The sequence below is a fragment of the Balaenoptera physalus genome, assembly GCF_965194825.1.
Source record: "Balaenoptera physalus genome assembly, chromosome: 10".
Classification (NCBI taxonomy): Eukaryota; Metazoa; Chordata; class Mammalia; order Artiodactyla; family Balaenopteridae; genus Balaenoptera; species Balaenoptera physalus.
The window spans coordinates 28,715,446-28,741,984 of record NC_138889.1 but is presented as its reverse complement, the minus strand read 5'-3'; the positions used below and the strand labels follow the sequence as shown (position 1 = coordinate 28,741,984).

General features: G+C 35.5%; 1 protein-coding gene across 1 annotated transcript in view; it reads left to right on the top strand.

Annotated features, from left to right (window-relative positions):
* The window catches only part of GUCY1A2 (guanylate cyclase 1 soluble subunit alpha 2), a 413,705-nt gene that overhangs the window by 323,058 nt on the left and 64,108 nt on the right, over positions 1-26,539 (top strand). The gene's annotated exons all lie outside the window — the stretch shown is intronic.

The window sequence follows — 26,539 nt, the reverse complement described above, 5'->3', positions numbered from 1 at the left end:
GAGGGAGGGAGATGCAAGAGGGAAGAGATATGGGAACATATTGTATGTGTATAACTGATTCACTTTGTTATAAAGCAGAAGCTAACACACCATTGTAAGGCAATTATACTTCAATAAAGATGTTTAAAAACAAATAAATAAATAAATAAATATACAACATAAAGGAAAAAAAAAAGAAGTTGTGGTACATATATACAATGGAATATTACTCAGCCCTAAAAAGGAACGAAATTGAGTCATTTGCTGAGACATGGATAGATCTAGAGACTGTCATACAGAGTGAAGTAAGTCAGAAAGAGAAAAACATATATCGTATATTAACACATGTATGTGGAACCTAGAAAAATGGTACAGATGAGCCGTTTTGCAGGGCAGAAGTTGAGACATAGATGTAGAGAACAGACATATGGACACCAAGGGGGGAAAACTGTGGTGGGGTGGGGATGGTGGTGTGCTGAATTGGGTGATTGGGATTGACATGTATACACTGATGTGTATAAAATTGATGACTAACAAGAACCTGCAGTATAAAAACAAACAAACAAACAAAACAACTAATACTAAACTTTCATTGGGTTATTTGTATGGAAATATGTTAATATAAATGTTTCAGATATTACATGAAATTTCTAAAAATCTTATATGTTCTGGTATAATGTTATAAGTCATAATTCTAGTTATTACTTTAAAATGTATATGTCAGAAATTAAAATAAAAAAGATGGGCTGCTTCTTTCAGGACATCTCTTGAATTTGTTCTCCCATTGTTAGGAGAGGCCCCTGACTTTGCTCACCACAACATGCACATCCTTCTACCTGCTTTCTTCTTTCTCCAGATCCTTAAGTTCTGCTAAGGGACTGACTGTTGTCCTAACAGGTTTGCTTTACTATTAAGGTCTCATTTGTTGTCTCAAACTTCCTAACTTGACTTCTTATGCACCTCCTATTTGGTCCCTCTATTTTGCTCTCACCTACAACACCTACCTGTCTGCTCTAAAATTTCGGACTCTTGACCTGGCTTCAGATCCTTGGTTTTACTTTGATTGTGAATCTTTTAAATATTCATATTATTCAAAATTATTCACCCAGCTATTTTTCTCCCCATGTTACACACTCTGATAAGTCTGACACAGCTATGGTTTCTAGAACCACTTCAAAGCTGATATCTCCCAACTCAAATTTAACTCACTTTTAACTGTCCCATCCAAAATTAACTCACAATATCCTACCATCTTAGTCCCAACCAAAAGGACTTTCTCCTTTAGCCCTTATTTCAATCCATAACACTCAACACATTAATCCAGGGTTTGGGGCTTCCTCCTTTATAAATCTCTATTTCTTTTAATTTGTTACATCCAGTCAGTCACCAAGTCCTATCAATTTGCCACCTACATTTCTAACAAGTCTCCTCCTTTCCATCAACATTACCACTCAAATTCAACCAAGAAGCTGTTTAGTCTATAGTCTTTCTCACTCAGTCATAACTCTAAAGTCATTCTTCACCCTGTAGCCCATATTAATATTCTAACTCAGAAATATAATATGCCAATGTACTACTTAAGTTTTGCTACTTTATCTAACACATGTATATTTATTGATCACCTATTTCCATTCCAGGCACTGTGAAAAGATACAGGGTTATCACAAAAAACAAAATAGACGTGATCAAGTCTCATACTCTTGATAGCTTTCAGAATCACATCCAAAGTCCTTATAATTCTAGAAATCCATAGTCTGCCTTTGCCTACCTATTGAAAAAATGGGAATCTTACTGGGTAAGATTTGCTTTTATTTGGGTTTTCCTCCTGAGAGTACTCCACACTCCATGCATGACTCTGTAAAAGGTGGACTGAAATGATCTGGTGTAAGAAGTTAGGGTCCACTGCTGCCATCATAATAGTCACTGGAGGGTCAGGCACTTAGTTAAACATGCAAATGTCTGTCTCCAACTATCTTTTAATCTCATAAAATAAATTAATATCTTACCACTTTCAATATTTGGTTGAAAATACTCAAATATTTCTAACTCCTTTCAATGAGAACATACTCTTTATTAATATTGTGGCAGAAAGTAATTGCATATTGAAATGTTTTACTTTATACTAAAAAAATGATATTCTACCATGGCTTGATTTTTATTTTAATAATACACTTACCTAACTGAAGTAACTTTTAAAATTGAAGTATTTGGTATAATTTTGGTAATTTTAGGTTATGCATGTCCTCCTACATACCTAGTCACATAGATATCATAATATTTTAATGGATAGTGTCGGTAAGAAGGTAGCTATTGACCACATTTTGCTGTGTCCTGGCTCCTGGTACACAGCTCTCCCAGGCAACACTTAGATGTTCCCACAGGGCAGGTGCAGTTGCTCAGACATACTCATTTAACCTGACTTAGCTTGTTTTGTTTGTTTATGTGGTTGTTTTTAATGTGACAGAAAAAGTAGTGTGAAAGGGAAAGGAAGAATACCTTAGGCAAGTTTCTGGCAAATTATCATTTGCTTAAATTTATTTTTTAGGATATCCCTTTTATGGAAAGGAACAGTTAAAGAAAATGAAGTACACTTCAAACATCTAATTCAAAAGCCATATTAATTTATATTCTGAGGTTTTAAAAGAAGTGGTTAAATTTATTTTTTACTTCAATATTTACTGAGACACTGCTACATGTAGGAAGATTCTGGTAGGTGCTGGGGATATAACAGTAAGACATGGATCCTTGTTCTCCCAGAGTTTCGCATCATGCAACAGAGACAGATAATGGAAAAATAAAATAAAATAAAGCATAGTAGCTATTGGGAAAGGGTAAATGCAGTGAATAAAATTCATACCAGGGATACCTAACTTCCTGATGGAAGGCTTCCTGATGAAGTGACTTCTAAACTGTGGTCTGAAATGTGAAAAGCCATCCAGATGGTCAGGAATTGAAGAAAACGCCTACACTGTTGGTGGGAATGTCAATTGTTGTAGCCACGATGGAAAACAGAATGGAGGTTTCTTAAAAAACTAAAAATAGAGCTACCATATGATCTAGCAATTCCACTCATGAGCATATATCCAGAAAACACAGAAACTCTCATTCAAAAAGATACATACACCTCAATTTTCATAGCAGCACTATTTACAACAGTCAAGACATGGAAACAACCCAAGTGCCCATCAACAGACAATTGGCTTAAGAAGATGTGATCTATCTATCTATCTATCTATCTATCTATCATCTATCTATAAATATTACTCAGCCATAAAAAAGAATGAAATCTTGCCATTTGCAGCAACATGGATGGGCCTAAAGAATATTACGCTTAGTTAAGTAAGTAAGACAGACAAAGATAAATGATATCACTTATATGTGGAATCTGAGAAATAATACAAATGAATCTATATACAAAACAGACATAGAAAACAAACTTATGGTTACCAAAGGGGAAAGGGAAGTGGGGAGGTAAATTAGGAGTATGGGATTAACAGATACAAACTACTCTACATAAAATAGATAAGCAACAAGGATTTACTGTATATCACAGGGAACTATATCCAGTATCTTGTAATAACCTATAATGGAAAATAATCTGAAAAAAATATATCTATATAACTGAATCACTTTGCTGTACACCTGAAACTAACATAGTACTATAAATCAACTATACTTCAATTTTATTTTTTATTTTTTTTGACTTTATTCAGTCAAGCTTCAGTTTTCAAATATAATCTGAAATATATAATGTATAAAAGGTGGTTCTTTGAAACTTCAGAGAAAAAACAAATTCTGATGGCAGTTGTTACCATCCTTGCCTCAATCACCATCTCATTGGCCCAGAGAAGAGAGTAAAAACATGGCATTCAGGTTAATCTAAAATGGTCAGCATTATTATACACATCATGATCTTTCATGAGCTTCCTCCACATTTGGGGCCCAGAGCCACACTCTTCAGGGAAATGTCATATAAATGGGTACCCTAATTCTAAGCTAGAAATTACTGCTCACCCAGATGATACCCCAGCAATGCTACAAGGTAACTATGTGATATTAGACAAATCACCCTATATTCCAGGTCACTCTTTATGCAGCCATGAAATGAAGATCCTTAATATTCCTGGATTCTAAACAAATCTTTTCCAATGGAATTAGGAAAATTAGTCAAAATTTTTTTTAACATAACATAGTTTTTATAATCAACTTGATCAATATCTGAATATCCAGGTTTTAGAATACTAATGGCCTTTGTTGCTGGTATTATTTCTAGTTTTTTAAATAATTGTATATTTTCCTGACATTAAGGGAAAAGGGGTTAAAATATGAAACACACCTTTCCACTCTTAATAACAGAACTCCTAAAATGTTTAGTATGGGGGAAATTTGAAGCTAAATACACTAAAATGAGGTTTGGGGATTTAGTATTCCACTTATCCTTATCTTTACCTTGTATATCTGAGGATCTTTCAAATTTAAAAAAAATTATTATTTAATTTTACTGCATTATAGTTGATTTACAGTATTAGTTTCAGGTGTACAACATAGTGATCCAAAGTTTTTATAGATTATACTCTATTTAAACTTGTTATAAAATATTGACTCTATTCCCTGTGCTATACAGCATATCCTTATAGCTTTTTTTTTAAGTATAGTTGATTTACAATGTTGTATTAGTTTCAGATATACAGCAAAGTTAGTCAGTTATACATATATCTATACATTTTTTTCAGATTCTTTGCCCATATAGGTTATTATAAAATACTGAGTATAGTTCTTTGTGCTACATAGTAGGTCCTGGTTTGTTGTCTATTTTATATATGGTAGTGTGTATAGGCTAAACCAAAACTCCTAACATATCCCTCCCCTTGCTCTCACCCTTTTGGTAACCATAAGTTTGTTTTCTATGTCTGTGGGTCTAATTCTGTATTATATCAATAAATTGGTACAACTACTATGGAGAACAGTATGGAGGTTCCTTAAAAAACTGAAAATAGAGCTACCATATGATCCAGCAATCCCACTCCTAGGCATATATCTGGAGAAAACCATAACTTGAAAAAATACATGCACCCCAATGTTCATTGAAGCACTATTTACAATAGCCAAAACATGGAAGCAACCTAAATGCCCACTGACAGATGAATGGATAAAGAGGATGTGGTATACTTATACAATGAAACATTACTCAACCATAAAAAAGAATAAAATAATAATTTGCAGCAACATGGATGGACCTAGAGATTATCATACTAAATGAAGTAAGCCAGAGAAATACAAATATCATATACTATAGCTTATATGTGGAATATAAAAAATTATATAAATGAACTTATATATTTACATTCCCACCAACAGTGTAGGAGGGTTCCCTTGTGTTTGTAGACTTTTTGATGATGGCCATTCTGACCAGTGTGAGGTAATACCTCATTATAGTTTTGATTTCCATTTCTCTAATAATTAGCAATGTTGAGAATCTTTTCATGTGCTTTTTGGCCATCTGTATATCTTCTTTGCAGAAATGTGTGTTTAGAAGTTTTGCCCATTTTTGGATTGGGTGGTTCTGGTAAGTGAAATAGAGACTAAGAAAACAATAGAAAAGATCAATGAAACAAAGAACTGGTTCTTTGAAAAGATCAAGTTGATAAACCTTTAGCCAGACTCATCAAGAAAAAGAGGGATAGGACTCAAATCAATAAAATTAGAAATGAAAAATGAGACATTACAGCCAACACTACAGAAATACAAAGGACCAAAGAGACTACTACAAGCAACTATATGCCAAAAAGTGGACAAACTTGAAGAAATGAACAAATTCTTAGAAAGGTACAATCTCCCAAAACTGAAACAGGAAGAAATAGAAACTATGAACAGACAAATTACAAGTATAGAAATTGAACCTGTGATTAACAAACTTCAAACAAATAAAAGTCTAGGACCAGATGGCTTCACAGGTGAATTCTACCAAACATTTAGAAAAGATTTAACACCTATTCTTCTGAAACTGTTCCACAAAATTGCAGATGAAGCAACACTTCCAACTCATTCTATGAGGCCAGCATTACCCAGATACCAAAACCAGACACATTTACCACAAAAAATGAAAATTACAAGGCAATATTACTGATGAACATAGATGCAAAAATCCTCAACAAAATACTAGCAAACCAATCCAAAACTACATTAAAAGGATCATACACCATGATCAAGTGAGATACATCCCAGGGCTGCAAGGATTTTTCAGTATATGCAAATCAATCATTGTGACATTAACAAGTTGAAGAATAAATATCATATGATCATCTCAGTAGGTGCATCAAAAGCTTTTGACAAAATTCAACACCCATTTATGATAAAAACTCTCCAGAAAATGGGCATAGAGGGACCATACCTCAACCTAATAAAAGTCTTATATGACAAAGCCACAGCTAACATCTTACTCAATGGTTAAAAGCTGAAAGCATTTCCTCTAAGATCAGGAACAAGACAAAGATGTTCACTCTCATCCATTTTATTCAACATAGTTTGGAAGTCCTAGCCACAACACTGAGAGAAGAAAAAGAAATAAAAGGAATCTGAATTGGAAAAGAAGAAGTAAAACTGTCACTGTTTGCAGATGTCATGATACTATACGTAGAAAATCCTAAAGATGCTGCCAAAAACTATTAGAGTTCATCAATGAATTTGGTAAAGTCACAGGATACAAAATTAATACACAGAAATCTGTTGCATACACTAACAACAAAAGATCATAAAGAGAAATTAAAGAAACAGTCCCATTTACTGTCTCATCAAGAAGAATAAGATTTCTAGGAATAAATATAACTAAGGGGCAAAAGACCTGTATCCCAAAAACTATAAAATGCTGAAACAAGCAGATAGAAAAATACACCATGTTCTTGGATTGGAAGAATCAATGTTGTCAAAATAACCATGCTACACAAGGAAATCTACAGATTCTATGCAAGTCCTATCAAATTACCAATGGCATTTTTCACAGAACTATAACAAATTTTATTTTCAATTTGTATGGAAATGCAAAAATCCCTGAATAGCCAAAGCAATCTTGAGAAAGAAAAACAGAGTAGGAGGAATCAGGCTCCTTTACTACAGACTATACTATAAAGCTACAATAATTAAAGCAGTATGGTACTGGCACAAAAACAGAAATACAGATCAATGGAACAGGATAGAAATCCCAGAAATGAACCCATTTCTGGTCATTAATGACTATTAATGAATGGTCAATTAATCTATAACAAAGGAGGCAAGAATATACAATGGAGAAAAGACAGTGTCTTCAAAAAGTGGTGCTGGGAAAACTGGACAGCTACATGTAAAAGGATGAAATTAGAACATTCTTTAACACCATATACTAAAATAAACTCAAAATTGATTAAAGACCTAAATATAAGACCAGAGACTATAAAACTCTTAGCAGAAAACATAGGCAGAACACTCTTTGACATAAATCACAGCAATATTGTTTTGGATCCATCTTCTAGAGTAATGGAAATAAAAACAGAAATAAACAAATGCGACCTAAATAAACTTAAAAGCTTTTGCATACAAAGGAAACCATAATCAAAATGAAAATACAACTTACAGAATGGGAGAAAATATTTGCAAATTATGCAGCCAACAAGGGATTAATCTCCAAAATATACAAAGAGCTCATACAGCTCAATATCAAAAAACAAGCAACCCAAACAATAAATAATGGGCAGAAGATATACTTCAATTTATTGATAAAAAAAAATTGAAGAAAGCAGAGGGAAGAATTTATACACAGGCATGGAGCAGAGATGATGGCTAGGCTGTGAAGAAACGGGAAACCATTTCTATGGAAATAGAAAATAGAAAAAATTTCTATTAAGAAAATGGAAATTACCCCAGAGAAATGGTACCAGGCAGTCTAAGCAGATAAGCAGCAACAATAAAGGCCCAGGGGAGTAAAGGAGCTTGATGTGTTTAGGAATCTGTGGGTGACTTTGTACCATAATAAAATATATCAAAACAACTGCATATCTTGTAAAGTCATATGTTAATAAAAACAAAGTAATAATCAGAAATTCATTTTTTATTAAAGAGATTGGTTTGATTAAACTAAAGGTTTCTTATTCTGAATTTCATGTGTCAGAGGGAATGGGGTCAAAACAAAAATAGTACACACTTAACTCTTCTAGGAGTTAATGTGTGAAGAGATTCCTTAAAACTGACTTTGTGTGCACACGCCACATACACAGAATTTGTCTTTGATGACTACTTTGTGTAGGTTCTTCATTTACCAAGTTCAATTTTGAAAATAAAAGTTTCCTACTCTTTCTTTTGTTTGCTTGGATGAGATCAATTGCATACTAATTACAAATAAGTAATACAAAGCTTTTTATTTCAAAGTTTAGAGCTTTTTTCTCAAAGTCCAGGTTAAAAGTAGAGCTAATTCAGGGGACTTATTCTAGTCCATGAACTCACTGATTAGTGAGAATCTATTATTCTTTTATTTTGTACTAAAGGCTGCCATCAAAACAAAAAGTGACAGCTGGATTAAAGCAGCAAAACAAAAAGTGACAGCTGTATTAAAGCAGCACTAAAAGAACAGTTTTGAGGTTTGAGTGATTTTAGCCTCATTTGCTAAGCTTTTTATATTCTTTTTGCAGCCATTAACTAGTTTCTTCTCATTTTTAGCCAGATTTCAGAGGATCTAAAGATACAATTTCATAAGTTTTGGGATGACATTACTTTATCAATTATTGGACTAATGTGACAAACAGAAGTAGAATTGGGTATAAAACATTAATTCAAGGTCCCTTGTTTAAAAGTTGCTTTTCAATCTTAGTGTACAAATATTGATGATGGATACAAAGATGAATGAGTATCCAAAGATGACTTGAATATCAAAGATGACTCGAGGGATAAAAATATAGTGCTGCAAGTATTTAGAGGAAGGAAAATGTGACATTTGTGCCCAACATAGAATTTTCTTTCTTTTATCCTGCTGATCAATTTACTTGCTCCTTCATTCAACAAAATTTTTAAGGTTCTGCACTAAATGCAAAATTTAGTGGTAGGTGTTAAAGATACAGAAATAATTTGAAAGTGAAAAAGACATTAAATTAATGATTCTCTAATACTGGGGAATCCACGGACTCTTTTAAAAGCTGATAAACACTACAGATGCAACATACATGCACAACTTCAGGAGATCTATGGATGCCTTGAAGTCTACCATTGGACCCTTTGGGATTTATGAATCTTGCTTAATGATTTCTTAATTTTCAGTTTTGTTCATTGTTTGAATTTTTCACCCAACCCAACGTATATTTAAACCTTATTATGGGGTTAACTTTGATTTCACAATTTACCCCTAAAATTAATATTGGGCCAGATCTTCCAGACATATCTCCAGTTGAAAGAACTATTGCTGATATTAAGGAGCCAACCTGCTCAGGAAAATGAACATGAGTACCATGGAATGCCAAAATGGAATACATGTTGGTGACAAAAGTAATGTACATCAGGATTAGGGTATGTATAAAGGATTTAGGGTTGTTATTGCCTTTTGGTTGGTTAGTTGGTTGATTGATTGATTTCTTCTAAGATTTGTAAATGATTATTTTTCACATTGCATTACATTTTACATCTTTTTACATTATTGCATTCAATACTTTTATTCTATATCCTTGAGTTAGCTGTTACTGTCTGAATTTTAAAATAAACATTTTTAAAGATAAACATTTGAGAACGTGTTTTCTTATTGGTGGAGGAATATGATTTACATTTTTAAAAGAAACTTTTTATTTTATAACAGTTTTATATTTTCAGAATAATTGTGAAGTTAGTACAGAGAGTCCCAGAATACCCCATTTTCAGTTCTCCCCAAATAAGAGTATGGTACTATTGTTATAATTAATGAACCAATATAGGTACATTATTATTAACTAAAGTCTATATTCAGATTCCCTCAATTTTCCCCTGATTTCCTTTTTCTGTTCCGATAGCCTACCTAGGATACCATATTACATTTAGTAGTCATGTCTCTTTAGGTTTGGCTAAGACAGTTTGATTTACATTTGATGCTGTGTGTATTTGAATTTTATTGTAGCTTTCTGTTATTTTTCAAAATCTTTTTAAAAATTTTTCAGAAAACACTTTCCCTTGTTCTGGTCATTTGGGTAATGCTATATAACCATTTAAACAGATTTTATGGAGGTTTGCATAAACATAAATTATCATCATGAATCTTTCATCTTCAATAATGAAAAAAGGGGATTAAAAAAGAAAACTGCCAAGATGTTATCACAGATGAATTCAGTAGAAGCCATAAGAATAATGTCTCCATTTAGACTTTAGTCCTCACTGGTTGTGTTCGGTAGCAGGCCATTTATTCTTTGTCTTTCAGTTTCCACATCTGTGGAATAAGGTGTATGAACTAGAAAAGTGTCTAGTGCTTATACTATAAGAAGATAAATAAAATTGACCACTATTTTTCCAGTTAAAGTTAATAATCATAATGTTTTCTATTGGATATGAGTAAATGCTTATTATGTACTAGCCTAAGCTGGTACACATTATTATTCTCTCTGCATTATAGATTATGAGTTTTAGAGAAGTAATTTGCCCAGGATCATACAACAGATAATTGATAGGTCATATTCCAAAGCATATGACCCATTTTAGCATTCATAAGCCTAAAATGCCTTTCATCCCAACTGCCACATTTTTGCCAGGGCTAATCTATAGACGAACATTTAAAGATGAAGAAGTTTCTCTATGTATTCCCAGTGCCCCTAGTCATGTGAGACTATATAAAATGCTATAAATGAGACTGGGTTTCTACTCACCCCAAAACAGATGTGCTGAAGTCTCAAGGAGGAGTATTCACAATTCTATCACATTTGCTAATATTATAATTATACATATCTTTTTTTTTTTAAAGTCTTCAAGAGATATTTAGGAATATTGTGTCTTCTGGGAGCAGGGTGGAATATTGTGTTTCCTTTCCCAAGTTGAAAGGCAATATATGTCTCTGTATACATTGTGGAAGAATTTACACAATGCTGGCTAAAACCATTTGCTAGGAAAGAGTACAGCTATGTAAACTACTTGGCTCCTGTAGTTTTAGTAATTTGTAAATACATCTGTGAAACTTAAACAATGTTCTAAACTTGTGGTTCTCAACTTTGGATGCACATTAGAAACCCTGGAGAGAGTTAAAAATCCCAATGCCCCAACCTCATTCCAGACTTGTTAAATAAAAATCTCTGGAAGGGAGACCAAAACAGTAATTTTAAAGTTCTCCAGTTCATTGGAACATGTAGCCAAGAGTTCTACATTATAACTCCGGAGTTTAATTTTGTTAATGTACTATTATTCTAGAGGGTAAAGTTGTCTATGCTATTTAGTCTTATAATATGAACAAAAAAGTTATGGCTTACAAAAGAGGATAATAATTATTAATGCTTAATAATCAAACTCATTTTTTTTTTGGAGTATAATTGCTTTACAATGTTGTGTTAGTTTCTGCGGTACAATGAAGTGAATCAGCTATATGTATACATATGTCCCCTCCCTCTTGGACCTCCCTCCTCCGCCCCAACCCCATCCATCTAGGTCATCACAGAGCACCGAGCTAAGTTCCCTGTGCTATACAGCAGGTTCCCACTAGCTATCTATTTTACACATGGTAGTGTATGTATGTCAAACCTAATCTCCCAATTCATCCCACCCTCCCTTTCTCCCCCTGTGTCCACACGCCCATTCTCTACATCTGCGTTCCTATTCCTACCCTGCAAATAGGTTCATCTGTACCATTTTTCTAGATTCCACATATATGTGTTAATATACTATGTTTGTTTTTTCTCTTTCTGACTTACTTCACTCTGTATGAGACTCTAGGTCCATTCACATCTCTACAAATGACCCAGTTTCATTTCTTTTTATGGCTGAGTAATCTTCCATTATATACATGTACCACATCTTCTTTATCCATTCATCTGTTGATGGACATTTAGGTTGTTTTCAAGTCCTGGCAATTGTAAATAAAACTGCCATGAACATTGGGGTATATGTGTCTTTTTGAACTATTGTTTTCTCGGGGTATATGTCCAGTAATAGGATGGCTGGATAATATAGGAGTTCTATTTTGAGTTTTTTAAGGAACCTCCATACTGTTCTACACAGTGACTGTATCAATTTACATTCCCACCAACAGTGCAAGAGGGTTCCCTTTTCTCCGCACCTTCTCTGGCATTTGTTTGTAGATTTTTTGATGATGACCACTCTGACCAGTGTGAAGTGATACGTCACAGTAGTTTTGACTTGCATTGTTCTATTAATTAGTGATGTTGAGCAGCTTTTCACATGTCTCTTGGCCATCTGTATGTCTTCTTTGGTGAAATATCTATTTAGGTCTTCCACCTATTTTTTAATTGGGTTTTTTTTTATATTGAGCTGTATGAGCTGTTTGTATATTTTGGAGATTAATCCCTTGTATGTTGCTTCATTTGCAAATATTTTCTCCCATTGTGAGGGTTGTCTTTTTGCCTTGTTTATTGTTTCCTTTGCTGTGCAAAAGCTTTTACGTTTAACTAGGTCCCATTTGTTTATTTTTGTTTTTATTTTCATTACTCTAGGAGGTGGGTCAAAAAAGATCTTGCTGTGTTTTATGTCAGAGTGTTCTTTCTATGTTTTCCTCTAAGAGTTTTATAGTATCCAGTCTTACATTTAAGTCTTTAATCCATTTTGAGTTGATTTTTGTGTATGGTGTTAGGTAGTGTTCTAATTTCATTCTTTTACATGTAGCTGTCCAGTTTTTCCACCACCACTTATTGAAGAGGCTGCTTTTCTCCAGTGTATGTTCTTGCCTCCTTTGTCATAAATTAGGTGAACATATTTGTGTGCTTTTATCTCTGAGCTGTCTATCCTGTACCATTGATCTATAGTTCTGTTTTTGTGCCAGTACCCTACTGTCTTGATTACTGTAGGTTTGTAGTATAGTTTGAAGTGGGGGACCCTGATTCCTCCAGCTCCATTTTTCTTTCTCAACATCGCTTTGGCTATTCAGGGTCTTTTGTGTTTCCATACAAATTATAAATTTTTTTCTTCTAATTCTGTGACGAATGCCATTGGTAATTTGATAGGCATTGCATTTAACCTGTAGATTGCTTTGGATGTTGTAGTCATTTTCCCAATATTGATTCTTCCAATCCAAGAACATGGTATATCTCTCCATCTGCTTGTGTTATCTTTGATTTCTTTCATCCGTGTTTTATAGTTTTCTAAGTACAGGTCTTTTGCCTCCTTAGGTAGGTTGATTCCTAGGCATTTATTCTTTTTGTTGTGATGGATTGTTTCCTTAATTTCTGTTTCTGATTTTTCAGTGTTAGTGTATAAGAATGCAAGAGATTTCTGTGCATTAACTTTGTATCCTACAACCTTACCAAATTCACTGATTAGTTCTAGTAGTTTTCTGGTGGCATCTTTAGGATTTTCTATGTATAATATCATGTCACCTGCAAACAGTGAGTTTTACTTCTTCTTTTCCAATTTGCATTCCTTTTATTTCTTTTTCTTCTCTGATTGCCGTGGCTAGGACTTCCAAAACTATGTTGCATAAAAGTGGTGAGAGTGGACATCTTTTTCTTGTTCCTGATCTTAGTGGAAATGCTTTCAATTTTTCACCATTGAGAATGATGTTTGCTGTGGGTTTGTCATATATGGCCTTTATTATTTTGAGGTAGGTTCCCTCTATGCCTATTTTCTGGAGAGTTTTTGTCATAAATGGGTATTGAATTTTGACAAAAGCTTTTTCTGCACCTGTTGAGATGATCAAACAGCTTTTATTCCATAATTTGTTAATGTGGTGTATCATTTTGATTAATTTGCATATATTGAAAAATCCTTGCATCCCTGAGGTAAATCCCACTTGTTCATGGTGTATGATCCTTTTAATGTGTTGTTGGATTCTGTTTGCTAGTACTTTGTTGAGAATTTGTCTATATTCATCAGTGATATTGGTCTGTAACTCTCCTTTTTTGTAGTATGTTTTTCTGGTTTTGGTATCAGGATGATGGTGGCCTCGCAGAATGTATATGGGAGTGTTCTTTCCTTTGAAGTTTCTTGGAAGAGTTTGATAAGTTTAGGTGTTAGCTTTTCACTAAATGTGTGATAGAATTTGCCTGTGAAGCCATCTGGTCCTGGACTTTTCTTTGTTGGAAGATTTTAAATTACAGTTTCAATTTCATTACTTGTAATAGGTCTGTTTATATTTTCTAATTCTTCCTGGTTCAGTCTTGGAAAATTGTACCTTTCTAAGAATTTGTCTATTTCTTCAGGTTGTCCATTTTATTGGCATATAGTTTTCTGTAGTAGTCTCTTATGATCCTTTGTATTTCTGTGGTGTCAGTTGTGATTTCTCCTTTTTCATTTCTAATTTTATTGATTTGCATCATCTCCCTTTTCTTCTTGATGAGTCTGGCTAAAGATTTATCAATTTTGCTTATGTCCTCAAAGAACCAAGTTATAGTTTTATTGATCTTGGCTTTGGTTTTCTTTATTTGTATTTCATTTATTTCTGCTCTGATATTTTTCATTTCTTTCCTTCTACTGACTTTGGGTTGTCTTTGTTCTTCTTTCTATAGTTGCCTTAGGTGTAACGTTAGATTGTTGCTTTAGGTGTAACTTTAGATTGTTTATTTGTGCTTTTTCTTTTTTTTTTTTTTTTGAGGTGAGATTTAATTGCTATAAACTTCCCTCTTAGAACTGCTTTTGCTGCATCTCATAGGTTTTGGGTCATCGTGTTTTCATTGTCATCTGTTTCTAAGTATTTTTTAATTTCCACTTTGATTTCTTCAGTTATCTCTTCTTTAATTAGTAGCACACTGATTAGGCTACATGTATTTGTGTTTTTTACAGCTTTTTTAACCTGTAATTGATTTTTAATCTCATAGCATTTTGGTCGAAAAAGATGCTTAATATAATTTCAATTTTATTAAATTTTCCAAGGCTTCTTTGTGATCCAAGATATGATCCATCCTGGAGAATGTTCTGTGTGCACTTGAGAATAAAGTGTATTCTGCCACTTTCTCATGGAATGTCCTATAAATATCAATTAAATTTATCTGGTCTATGATGTCCTTTAAAGTTGTGTCTCATTATTTATTTTCTGTTTGGATGATCTGTCCATTGGTGTAAGTGGGGTGTTAAAGTCCCCTACTATTATTGTGTTATTGTTTATTTCCTCTTTTAAGGTTGTTAGCATTTGCCTTATGTATTGACGTGTTCCTATGTTGGGTGCATAAATATTTATAATTGTTATATCTTCTTCTTTGATTGATCCCTTGATCATTTTTTAGTGCCCTTCCTTGTCTGTTGTAACATTCTTTATTTTAAAATCTATTTTATCTGATATGAGTATTGCTACTCCAGCTTTCTTTTGATTTCCATTTGCATGGAATATCTTTTTCCATCCCTTCACTTTCAGTCTGTATGTGTCCCTAGGTCTGAACTGGGTCTCTTCTAGACAGCATATATATGGATCTCGTTTTTGTATCCATTCAGCCAGTCTGTGTCTTTTGTTTGGAGCATTTAATCCATTTACATTCAAGGTAATTATCAATATGTATGTTCCTCTTACCATTTTTAAAATTGTTTTGGGTTTGTTTTTCTGGGTCTTTTTCTTCTCTTGTGTTTCCCACCTAGAGAAGCTCTTTTAGAATTTGTTGTAAAGCTGGTTTGGTGATGCTGAATTCTCTTAGCTTTTGCTTGTCTGTAAAGCTTTTGATTTCTCTGTTGAGTGTGAATGAGATCCTTGCTGGGTAGAGTAATCTTCATTGTAGGTTTTTCCATTTCATCTCTTTAAGTATATCCAGCCACTCCTTTCTGGCCTGCAGAGTTCCTGTTGAAAAATCAGCTGATTACCTTATGGGGATTCCCTTGTATGTTATTTTTTGCTTTTCCCTTGTTGCTTTTGTTTTTTCTTTGAATTTACTTTTTGTTAGTTAGATTAATATGTGTATTGGTGTGTTCCTCCTAGGGTGTGTTGTGCATTGGGCTCTGTGTGCTTCCTGGATTTGGGTGACTATTTCCTTTCCCACGTTAGGGAAGTTTTTGACTATAATCTCTTCAAATATTTTCTCAGACCCTTTCTTTTTCCCTTCTTTTGGGACCCTTATAATTTGAATATTGGTGCAATTAATGTTGTCTCAGAGGTCTCTGAGACTGTCCTCAGTTCTTTTCATTCTTTTTCCTTTATTCTGCTCATTGGCAGTTATTTCCACCATTCTATCTTCCAGCTCACTTATTCATTCTTCTGCCTCAGTTATTCTACTTTTGATTCCTTCTAGTATATTTTTCATTTCAATTTTTGTTGTTCATCAATGTTTGTTTGCTCTTTAGTTGTTCTAGGTCTTTGTTAAACATTTCTTGTATTTTCTCAATCCGTGCCTCCATTCTATTTCAGAGATTTTGGGTCTTTAAATTCTTTTTCAGATACGTTGCCTCTTTCCTCCTCTTTTATTTCATGTTTTAGGGTTTTACCTTGCTCCTTCATCTGTACCATATTTTTTTGTCATCTCACTTTTTTTATTTTGATGTGTGAGGCTGTATTCCTGTCTTACTGGTTGTTTGGCCTGAGGTGCCCAGCACTGGAGTTATAATCAGTTGTGTAGAGTCGGGTCTCGGTGCTGAGATGAGGACCTCCGGAAGATTTCACTCCAATTAATATTCCCTGAGGTCTGACGTACTCTGTAGTCCAGCAGTTAGGACTCAGAGCTCCCAACACAGGAACTCAGGCCCAACCCTCAGCCTGGGAACCAAGATCTTGCAAGCTGTGTGGCACGGCAAAGAAAAGAAAAAAAAAAAAAAAAAGAAGCAGTACAATAACAAAAAATTTAAAAAGTTAGAAAAATTAAAAATATCTTAGGAAAAATAAAAATATAAGTGCAACAACTGCAACTGGGTAAAACAGAACCATAAAAGAAAAAGGAAAAAAAGGGGGTGGGGACACAGCAAAAGGAGCAGAACAATAAGAAACTCTAAAGAATAAAATAAAATTAGAAGAATAAAAAAATTATTAGAAAAAATAAAAATGTAAATGAATCAACAACAATGAGGTAAAACAGAACCACAACCTAAAACAAAAAAGGCCAGAAAAGGCCTTGCTGTAGGTGGCGGAGCTTAGGCATGTGTGGTGTTTAAAGCAGGGTGGGGCCTAAGCTCAGGACCCACTCAGCTGCGAAAGGTCTGGGAGGGGAGGCTCAGAGTGTGGAGTTTGGAGGAAAGACCCTAGTTGGGGGTGTTCAAGTGGGGTTTAGGCCCAGCACGGTTGGAGGGGGTCAGAGAGGGTTTTGGAGTGTGGTGTGTAGAGGTAAGGCCCTGGGTGGGGGTGTGGGCTTAGGCTCAGCATGGCTGGAGGGAGCCTTGGAATGTGGAGGATTAGGCCCAGGATCTCAGCAGGCTCCCCGGAGCCCAAGTGGGCAGGAGAAAGGCTGACCATTGTCCCTTCTGATCCTCCACTCTCCTGAGGTTCTCCCCAATCCCTGTTGATCCCCTAATTGTGGGTGGGCCCCTCCAGGTGTGGGAGTCCCTCCCCTCCCCCAGCCGCCCCTCAGGGGTGCTGGTCCTGTCAGGCTGGCTTTTACCTTCTCCCCCTCCCTCCCACTCCCTCAGGACCCACACAGCTGGAGGGTGCCTTGGTGGGCAGAGGATCAGTCCTGGGACCTCAGCAGGCTCCCCAGGGCCCAAATGGGCAGGGTAAACACTAACCATGTTTCCTTCTGATCCTCAGCTCTCCCAAGGGTCTCCTCCATCCTTGTTGATCACCTAACCATGGGTGGGTCCCTCTAGGTGTGGGAGCCCCTCCCTTCTCCCAGCCGCCCCTCAGGGGTGCCCGTCCTGGTCCCACTTCCACTTCTCCTCCTCCCTACCACCCCCCCGCCATGTCCTACCTGGTTGCTCGGGAGTTCCTCCCATCCCCTCAGGTGTCCATGTTCCCCCACCAGTGCCTGGTAGGTGCCCTAGTTGTGCAGAGACACGAACTCCACATCTCCCTAGTCCGCTATCTTGACTCCCATTGTCTCAAACTTATTTTTAAAATCTTTTTTTCTTATACTTCTATCAATTGCATTGTTTTCTCTCTGAGATAAATTTCAGATTTAGTGTATAGGTCTTAACATTAATACTCTTACAAGTTGGGTCAAATTTAAAACTCTTATCACGTATCAAAAGTACTTAAATAATCACATACACATTAAATAGTGCCTTGTAAGGAGGTAGTGGTGAAGTTGATACATATTGCTGTGTCTCCCAGCAGTCTCTAATATTGTTTTCAGTGCCATCCACCATAGAATTCCAGGCATGCTCTCCTAATCATCTTCTGTAGGATAATATCCTCCTCATTAAAAAAAAAATCTGAAATTGTATGTTGCCATACCAGTGATAAGAACCATTTTTTGTCAAATATTTTCTATAAAGTGAAATTTATCTATGACTGGTACCTTGGTAATAATCAAAATAAACACAGTAAGACATTTTTCCCTAACCGCTATTTGTCCAGGCATATTACTTGAGAACGTGATGTTTTGATACCATTAGACTGGAGGCTGAGACGCCTGATAAAATAAAAAATGTCACATATCCACAGAGTTTCCCCATTTTCTTGAACATCAGAGAAACAAGAAAAAATTGTAAAAGCTATAGATTATGTGAGTTGATCTTATTCTTCCTAAGAATCCTGAGCTCTTGAAATTAGAACTTAAAACATTAATCAATTGTTTCTTGTCAGGGAAATATTAGTTATGAATAAAAGGACAAGACAAAACAATGTAAAAAGAAATTTTATTAATCTGATTTTATTGGTGAAAGGAGAATTTTATGATAAAACCTTATATAAATATTAATTAATACTGGTATAAGGATGAAGTATTTGTTTTCCTCAACCTTGCCTAACAATGTGAATAATCATTTTAATCTCCCTACTATTATAACCATTAAAGACTTTTCAATAGCTTGAAATCCACCCCCCAAGTTTATTTAGACATAGTTGACATACAACACTGATAAGTTTAAGGGGTACAGAACAAAGATTTGACTTACATACCTCATGAAATGAGTCCCACAATAAGTTTAGTGAACATCTCATATACACAAAATTGTAAAAATAGAAAAATAGATTTCCTTGTGATGGGAACAGTTAGGACTTATTCTCTTAACAACTTTCATAACATACAGCAGCGTTAATTATATTGATCATGCTGTACATTACACCTCTAGTACTTACTTGTCTTATAACTAGAAGTTTGTACTCTTTGACCCCCTTCATCCAATTTTCCCTACCCCAACTCCCACCTCTGGTAAACACAAAAAATGATCTAAGTTTCTGAGGGTTTTTTTTTTTTTATTAAGTATAATTGATCTACAACACTATTCAAATTCCTGTTACACAACATAGTGATTTGATATTTCTATACATTTCAAAATGACTACCACAGTACTTCTAATAATGAATGATTACCACAATAATGCTATCTTTGTATGTCACCATTCAAAGATATTACATAGTTACTATATTCCCCACAGTGTGTCTGTGTATATATATATATATATATATATATATATATACATGTATTTTAACATCTTTATTGGAGTATAATTGCTTTATAATTGTGTGTTAGTTTCTGCTGTAAAACAAAGTGAATCAGCTCTATGCATACATATACCCCCATATCCCCTCCCTCTTGTATCTCCCTTCCACCCTCTCTATCCCACACCTCTAGGTGGTCTCAAAACACCGAGCTGATCTCCCTGTGCTAGGCAGCTGCTTCCCACTAGCTATCTATTTTACATTTGGTAATGTATATATGTCAATGCTACTCTCGCACTTCATTCCAGCTTCCCCCTCCCCATGTCTTCAAGTCCATTCTCTACATCTGTTAATTTATTCCTGTCCTGTCCCTAGGTTCATCAGAAACTTTTTTTTTTTTTTTTTAGATTCCAAATATATGGGTTAGCATACGGTATTTATTTTTCTCTTTCTGACTTACTTCACTCTGAATGACAGTCTCTAGGTCTATCCACATCTCTGCAAATGGCACTATTTCATTCCCTTTTATGGTTGAGTAATATTCCATTGTATATATGTACCACACCTTCTTTATCCATTCGTCTGTTAATGGACATTTAGTTTGCTTCCATGACCTGGCTATTGGAAATAGTGCTGCAATGAACATTGGGGTGCATATATCTTTTTGAATGATGGTTTTCTCTGGGTATATGCCCAGGAGTGGGATTGCTGTGTCATATGGCAGTTCTATTTTAAGTTTTTTGAGGATCCTCCATACTGTTCTCCATATTGGCTGTACCAATTTACATTCCCACCAACAGTGCAAGAGGGTTCTTTTTTCTCCACACCCTCTCCAGCATTTATTGTTTGTAGATTTTTTGATGATGGCCATTCTGACCAATGTGGGGTGTTACCTCATTGTAGTTTTGATTTGCATTTCTCTAATGATTAGTGATATTGAGCATCCTTTCATGTGTTTGTTGGCAATCTGTATATCTTCTTTGGAAAAATCTCTATTTAGGTCTTCTGCCCATTTTTGGTTTAGGTTGTTTGTTTTTTTGATATTGAGCTGCATGGGTTGCTTGTAGTTTTGGAGATTAATCCTTTGTCAGTTGCTTAATTTGCAAATATTTTCTCCCATTCTGAGGGTTGTCTTTTCGTCTTGTTTATGGTTTCCTTTGTTGTGCAAAAGCTTTTAAGTTTCATTAGGTCCCATTTGTTTATTTTTGTTTTTATTTCCATTACTCTAGGAGGTGGTTCAAAAAGGATCTTGCTGTGATTTATGTCATAGAGTGTTCTGCCTATGTTTTCTTCTAAGAGTTTGATAGTGTCTGGCCTTACATTTAGGTCTTTAATACATTTGTAGTTTATTTTTGTGTATGGTGTTAGGAAGTGTTCTAATTTCATTCTTTTACATGTAGCTGTCCAGTTTTCCCAACACCACTTATTGAAGAGGCTGATTTTACTCCATAGTGTAGTGTTGCCTCCTTTATCAAAGATAAGGTGACCATATGTGCATGGATTTATCTCTGGGCTTTCTATTCTGTTCCATTGATCTAAGTTTCTGGTTTTTTGCCAGTACCATACTGTCTTGATTACTATAGCTTTAGCCACAGCAATCAGAGAAGAAAAAGAAATAGAAGGAATTCAAATTGGAATACAAGAAGTAAAATTGTCACTCTTTGCAGATGACATGATACTATACATAGAGAATCCTAAAGATGCTACCAGAAAACTACCAGAGCCAATCAATGAATTTGGTAGAGTAGCAGGATACAAATTTAATGCACAGAAATCTCTTGCATCCCTATACACTAATGATGAAATATCTGAAAGAGAAATTAAGGAAAAAAATCTCATTTATCCTTGCAACAAAAAGAATAAAATACTTAGGAATATACCTACCAAAGGAGGCAAAAGACCTGTGTGCAGAAAACTATGAGACACTGATGAAAGAAATTAAAGATGATACAAACAGATGGAGAGATATACCATGCTCTTGGAGTGGAAGAATCAGCATTGTGAAAATGACTATACTACCCAAAGCAATCTACAGATTCAATGCAATCCCTATGAAACTATGAATGGCGTTTTTCACAGAACTAGAACAAAAAATTGCACAATTTGTATGGAAACAACAGACCCCAAATAGCCAAAGCAATCTTGAGAAAGAAAAATGGAGCTGGAGCAATCAGGCCCACACTGTATATTTATACTGTTACTCGTTTGTATTGCAACTGGAAGTTTATACCTCTTAACCCCCCCCACCTATTTCTTACCTCTCCCCACAACACTCCTCTCTGTATCTATAACTTTTTTTCTGTTTTCTGTTTGTTCATATATTTTGTTCTTTAGATTCCACATATAGTGAAATCATACAGTGTTTGTCTTTCTCAGTTGGTCTTATTTCACTTAGCATAATACCCTCTAGGTCCATCCATGTTGTCACACATGGTGAAATTTCATTCTTTTTTATGGCTGAGTAATATTCCATATTATTTATTATATATTTATTTTATTTATATATAAATATATAATATTGTATAATATATAATATATATAATATAAATACATATAAATATATATGTGTGTTTATATTATAAGTAAATACATAATATACTCATTATATATTTATTTTATATATATGTGTGTGTATTTATATATATATCTCATAGCTTCTTTATCTATCATCTGGTGATTAATGCTTAGGTTGCTCCATATCTTAGCTATTGTAAATAATGTTGCAATTAATATTTGGGATACATATATCTTTTCTAATTTATGTTTTAATTTTCTTTAGATAAATAGTCAGGAGTGGAATTTCTGAATCATGTGATAGTTCTATTTTAAAATTTTTGTGAAATCTCCATACTGTTTTCTGTAGTGACTGCACCATTTTACATTCTCACCAACAGTGCACAAGTGTTCCCTTTTCTCCACATTCATTCCAACAATTGTTACTTGCTGTCTTTTTGATAAAAGCCATTTGGGCAGGTATGAGGTGATATATTATTGTGGTTTTTATTTGCACTTCCCTGATGATTAGCATCTTTTTCGTGTGCCTGTTGGCCATCTGTGTGTCTTCCTTGGAAAATATCTATTCAGATCCTCTGCCTATTTTTTTAATTGGGTTGTTGTTTTGATGTTGAGTTTTATGAGTTCTTTGTGTATTTTGGATATTAACTCCTTACTAGATATATCACTTGCAAATAGCTTCTCCCATTGAGTACGTGTTCTTTTCCTTTTGTTGATCTTTTCCTTCTCTGTGCAAATCTTTTTCGTTTGATGTAGTACTGTTTGTCTATTCGTGCTTTTGCTTCCCTTGCCTGAGGAGACATATTCAAAAACTAATTACTAAGACTGATGTCAAAGAACCTACTGCCTATGTTTTCTTCTAGAAATTTTTTGGCTTTAGTTCTTAAATTCAGTCTTCAATCCATTTTGAGTTGATTTTTCTACATGGTTGAGAGAGTTGTCCAGTCTGATTCTTTTTCATGTAGCACCATTTATTGTAGAGGCTGTCTTTTCATCATTGCATATTCTTGCATGAAAATAAGAGTGGGTTTCTGGGCTCCCTACTCTGTTCCATTGATCTATGTGTCTCTTTTCTGCCAGTATTGTACTGTTTTGACTACTGTTCAAATCATTTCAAAATCAGGAATATGATACCCTCAGCTTTGTTCTTCTTTCTCAAGATTATTTTGGATATTCAGAGTCTTTGGTGTTTCCACAAATGCCATTGATATTTTGATAGGAATTCCATTGATCTGTAGATTGCCTTGAGTAGTATGATCATTTTAACAATATTTAATCTTCCAATCCATGAAAATGGTATATCTTTCCACCTGTTTGTGTCTTCCTCAATTTCTTTTATCAGAGTCTTTTAGTTTTCTGAGTATGGGTCTTTTACCTCCTTGGTTAGATTTATGCCTAGGTATTTTATTCTTTTTAATGCAATTATAAATGGGAGTGTTTTCTTAATTTCTCTGATACTTTGTTGTTAGAGTATAGAAATGCAACAAATTTCTGTACTTTAATTTTGTCTCCTGCAAGTTGACTGAATCCATTGATGAGTTATATATATAGGTTTTGGTGGCATCTTTAGGATTTTCTATGTATAGTATCATGTCATCTGCAAACAGTGACAGTTTCACTTCTTCCTTTCCAATTTGGAATCCTTTATTTCTTTTTCTTGTATGATTGCTGTGGCTAGGGCTTCTAATAGTATGTTGAATAAAAGTGTCACAAGTAGGCATCCTTGTCTTGTTCCTAATCTTAGAGGAAATACTTTCAGCTTTTCACTGTTGAGTGTAATGTTGGCCATGGGTTTGTCACATATGGCCCTTATTATGTTGGAGTATGTTTGCTCAATAACCACTCTGTTGAAAGTTTTTTTTATCAAAAATGTTTGTTGAATTTTGTCAAAAACTTTTTCTGCATCTCCTGAGATGATCATATGATTTTTTTTGAATTTTATTTTATTTTTTTATACAGCAGGTTCTTATTAGTTATCCATTTTATACATATTAGTGTATGTATGTCAGTCCCAATCTCCCAATTCATCACACCACTTCTTGTTTGTTAATATGGTGTATCACATTGATTGGTTCTCAGATATTGAGCCATCTTTGCAGGCCTGTGGTAAATCCCACTTGATCATTGTGTATCATTTTTTTGAATTCTGTTTGCTAATATTTTGTTGATTGTTTTTTGCATCCATGTTCATCAGTGATATTGGTTAGTAATTTTCTTTTTTTATCAGGTAGATTGCTTACCTCAACTTCTCTTAGTTCTTCTGGGGTTTTATCTTGTGCCTTTCTTTGGATCATAATCTTCTACTGCCTCATTTTGCCTAATTTGCTGTTTTTATTTCTATGTATTTAGTAGGTTGGTTACATTTCCCCACCTTGGAGAAGTAGCCTTGTGTAGGAGATTTTCTATGTTCCTAGCAGTGCACTCTGCTCTGGTCACCAGATCTCTATGTTCTAGGGGTGCCCCCAATGTGGGCTATGTAAGTCATTGTATTGTGGCTGGCTGACTGCTGTATGTGATCTGGTAGGCATGACAGGTCTTGGTCTTGTCAGTTTACAGGCTACCAGCCACTGGCAGGCAGGGTAAAGTCACAAAGTGGCTAGCTGCAGGGCTCTGGGGGTCCCCAGGGCTACTGCCAGCCCACTGGAGGGTGGAGCTTGATTCCAAGATTGGTAGTTGTGGAATTGGGGGTTCCAGATCTAGTGTCAGCCTGCTGATGGGCAGGGCTGATTCCTGACACAGTTGGTTGCAGCTGAGGTGTCCCAAAGCTTGTGTCAGTCTGCTAGTGGGTGGGGCTGGTTCCTGGGGGTTGTGGGGCCCAAGATTGTCCCAGAGCTGGTTTTGCCCTGCTGGTGGGTGAGGCTGGGACCCAAGGGGTCCTTGAGTTGGTGCAGCCTGCTGGTGGGTGGGCTGGGTCCTGACGAGCAAGCTGTGAGACTGTGGTAGTCCTGATGCTGGTGTCTGTTCACTGGTAGGCAGAGGTAAGGCCTGGTCCCAGGAGAATTTTGAAGCTGAGGTTAGCCTACTGGTGGGCAGAGCTCAGTCTAGGGTGGTCTCTGGCTGCAGGGCCCTGGTGGTCTTGGAATAGTTGTCTGCCAGTTGGAGGCAGGACTGGGTCCCAGGGTGTCTGTGGGCACAGGTGGTCTTAAGGCAGCTGGACTGCTGGTGGGTAGGCCTGTGTCCCTGCCCAGCTAGCTGCTTGGCCTGAGGTGTCCTACTCTTGGTGCAGACAGGCTAGTGGGCAGGGCTGGGTCCTATTGCTAATAAGCTAGATGGAGGATTCCAAAATGCTGCTTGCCAGCACCATCATCCTTCTCATACAAAGAGTTCCCCAAAAGTGCTGCCACCAGTGTTTATGTCCCCAGGGTAAGCTCCAGTTGCCTCCTGCCTCTCTGGATGGTCTCCAAAATCAGTAGGTGGATCTGACCCAGGCTCCTTTCAAATTACTGCTTCTGCTCTGGGTCCCAGAGTGTGAGATTTTGTGTGTGCCCTGTAAGAGTGGAGACTATATTTTCTTTAGCCCTCTGGCTTTCCCAAAAGTAAGCCTTAGTCTGATGGGCCTTGCAGAAACAAACTGAGGACCTTTTTAATTTGGGTGTCTTTTTTAGTTTACTGAACCCAGAGCCAACTGACCTATGGCCTACAGCTGGCCCAAACACTAATTTGCTCTTTTCATTGTGCTCCTCTTGACTTCAGTTTATTTGTAAAATGAGGGAGCTGGACTAAACTAAATCAGACGAGTTTTGACTAGCTGAGGTTGAACTATATAAGCCTTCTATTTTTAAGAGCTGCAGGAGGCATGTTATCTAGAAAGGCAGTTGTTTATGTGCCTTGGCAAATAAATAATCAGTAGAGTATTATGAGAATAACTGAACCCTTTGATTACTGGGGATTTTGATATGTCCCAGAGTTTTGCATTATTTCATACATTTCATATAGGTATGGGAGATTGAGTAATAGATATCCTAACCTCAAGATAAATCCTAAAGTTATTGTGTTTTTCAATAAATTCCTAGGACAAACACAATTTTTTCATGAACTTTCTCTAAAAAGTGAAGTCTAATGTTATTTACCAAAGCACTGATCTTATTAAAGCATTTATTTTTGTGTGTGTGTGTGTGTGTGTGTGTGTGTGTGTGTGTGTGTGTGTGTGTGTTGCTCTGCTAAGTGTTTATAAGTTGCCAGAGGTCTGTTTAATGCAGGTTTCTCAACCTCAGCACTATTGATATTTTGAACTGGAAAATTCTTTCACGTGGGGAAGGTGTCCTAGGAATCTCTAGCTCTACTGAATAGATGCCAATAATAGTTCTCCATCCCAGTTGTAAAAATAAAAAATGTCTCAAGACATTGTCAAATGTCCACTGAGGGGCACAGATGGCCCCAGCTGACAACCACTGGTTTAGTGCAAAGCAATCCTCTTTAGCTAGAGTATACTGACCAGATGGATGCAAACGTTACTACTTGGTTAAC